Genomic DNA, 3191 nt, shown 5'->3' with positions numbered 1-3191 from the left:
TTAAATCGCATGATCTTGGTGGCCAACTTACGGGTCCATTTCTTGAGATGAACTGTTCTCCGAAGTTTTCCCTCAAAATGGCCATAGAATCGCGAGCTGTGTGGCATGTAGCGCCATCTTGTTGAAACCACATGTCAACCAAGTTCAGTTCTTCCATTTTTGGCAACAAAAAGTTTGTTAGCATCGAACGATAGCGATCGCCATTCACCGTAACGTTGCGTCCAACAGCATCTTTGAAAAAATACGGTCCAATGATTCCACCAGCGTACAAACCACACCAAACAGTGCATTTTTCGGGATGCATGGGCAGTTCTTGAACGGCTTCTGGTTGCTCTTCACCCCAAATGCGGCAATTTTGCTTATTTACGTAGCCATTCAACCAGAAATGAGCCTCATCGCTGAACAAAATTTGTCGATAAAAAAGCGGATTTTCTGCCAACTTTTCTAGGGCCCATTCACTGAAAATTCGACGTTGTGGCAGATCGTTCGGCTTCAGTTCTTGCACGAGCTGTATTTTATACGGTTTTACACCAAGATCTTTGCGTAAAATCTTCCATGTGGTCGAATAACACAAACCCAATTGCTGCGAACGGCGACGAATCGACATTTCACGGTCTTCAGCCACACTCTCAGAAACAGACGCAATATTCTCTTCTGTACGCACTGTACGCATTCGTGTGGTTGGTTTAATGTCCAATAAAGTAAACTGAGTGCGAAACTTGGTCACAATCGCATTAATTGTTTGCTCACTTGGTCGATTATGTAGACCATAAATCGGACGTAAAGCGCGAAACACATTTCGAACCGAACACTGATTTTGGTAATAAAATTCAATGATTTGCAAGCGTTGCTCGTTAGTAAGTCTATTCATGATGAAATGTCAAAGCATACTGAGCATCTTTCTCTTTGACACCATGTCTGAAATCCCACGTGATCTGTCAAATACTAATGCATGAAAATCCTAACCTCAAAAAAATCACCCGTTAGTTAACCAGAAGAGAATTTAACATACATTATACCTTATCCACAGCGATGTGTGACCCGGCCACTAGTGTTTTTATATATTTTAATCTTCATTTGAACTTTGGTTTCAAACTAGCTAATGTACAGTACATTAACGCGAAAGTTATCGTTTTGTAGACACAAAAAAACAAAAATTAAAAGACGAACTCAAAACAAATCTCTCCTAAATGTTAAAAATTGCATACAAAAACAGGTTTCTTTTAAAAAAAATGAACTTTCAGAAATGTTTGAGCTTATTTTTATATGAAACGTGCCTAAATAACAGTAAATTGTTTAGACATGCAAGTGGGAATTCCAACGAATAGAATTGATACCGTAGAGCACAGCAAGCAAAAAAAAAAAATAAACAATTAAAAAGAATAAACAGAAAAAATTGGTAAAAATTAAATAAAAAATAAAAATTAATAATAAAAATAAAAATTAAAATAAAAAATAAATTACAAAACAAAATTAAAAAAAAAAATATGTTTAAATATAAAAATAAAATATTTATTTAAAAAGTCAACGTTTTATTAATGTTTTTTCGACACATTTCTCAAATGACACAGCAAATTTCAGTTAAAACCAAATATAGCTAAGCAAAATACAAAAACAACACTTGGAAATAAAGATGAAATAGCAAAAATGCGAAAATAAAAGCAGCAAAAACAAAAATAACTATTGAAAGCAAATTTAAGGAGAGACCACCAAATAAAGTGAGACAAACGCCGGCAAACACACACACAAACACAAGCAATAACAGTACATCAAGCATAAATTTGTTTATTTATTAACTCGCCAAAAACAGAGTCACTGAAGAAGTGTTGAGAAAGAATGCCAGATTTCACGCGGAGATAAGTGAATTTAGCGAGTTCAAGTTGCACTTAGTGATTGAATATTAATTTATTATGCCATTTCGCAACGATTAAGTACAACAACAACACGAAAATAGAAGCTGATAAACAATATTTTTTCTTAAAAAAAAATTAACTCAAGCGAAGTGAAATATTCTATTAACATATTAACACCGACAACAACATAACTGGTTACAGGTTGTCAGCACAAAAAAAAACACAACAACAGTTGAAAACGAATTTTTGTAAACATTTCTACATAAATAAAGGCGCATAAAAATAAACGATTAGCCGCCGTTCGCAGGAATTGCGCAAAGTCTCTAATCGATTACTTGATTATTTCGACGCTTGGCGTCGCCGGATTTTTTGGGAAATCCGCAAATAAATATTTTGAATTTCTATGGCAGATAATAAATTTTGCCCAGAGCTATCTATGCGCTTGCTAAACAATTCCTTTTTTTCTTGTGTTCAATAAGAATATTGATATATTGATATATCTGCGGATGGGCTACTCCGTTCACATTCCAGCTTTAGGGTGGGTCGGAAAAAGAAGTTTTTTTAGTGAAATTTTGGAAAATATTTTAAAGAGCAAAATGAGAGTCATCTATATAAAAGCAGTGTTTATACGAATCAGACAATATAAATAAATTTGGAAAAAAGTGGGGGTGGCGTGTGATCATATCACAAACTTTAAACAAAATTTTTACTATATAAAATGAAAATTCTTAACGCTTCTATCAGATTTGAACCCTAGTTTTGGTGAAATAACCAGCTGATACCAAAAATTAACTTGATGAGTATTATTCATGCTCTACGCCAGGTAAATTCGACATAATTCGTTAGCAATCCGAAGTCCGAAGGGGTCATATGGGAACCAAAGACGTAGACCCATATATTGAACCGATTAAGGACTGTGGAATAGGCAAAATTTCTCAAACTTATTTGGAGAATGTTTTATGATTGTGGATGACAGATAAAATAATTTTTAGTTATTCGCCCTTTAATTTATCTTTTTCTTTCTTGCTGATCTACGATCTTGTTCTCGTTTTCAACAATTTCATAATGTAGATTGGAGGCCTGAGCCAACGCTCTTCATAGATTTTTATCAGTTTTCCACAATGAAAACAGTTAAATGGAAGATGTGAGTGATTTTCAAATCAAAATATGTTTATATGTTCTTTATAAGAAGTTAAGGCCAGGAAGTGTTTTGAAAGATCGTTTTTAGTAACGTCCACAATTTACAGTTCCTTAAAAATTGTATGAAGAAAACTTTTCAAAACTAAGCTACGAGACCCTTGTCACTATATAATTCAATATAAGAACATCAAATATTGG

The sequence above is a fragment of the Zeugodacus cucurbitae genome, chromosome 6, assembly GCF_028554725.1.
Source record: "Zeugodacus cucurbitae isolate PBARC_wt_2022May chromosome 6, idZeuCucr1.2, whole genome shotgun sequence".
In the NCBI taxonomy this organism is placed as follows: domain Eukaryota; kingdom Metazoa; phylum Arthropoda; class Insecta; order Diptera; family Tephritidae; genus Zeugodacus; species Zeugodacus cucurbitae.
This window is presented reverse-complemented; position numbering follows the sequence as displayed.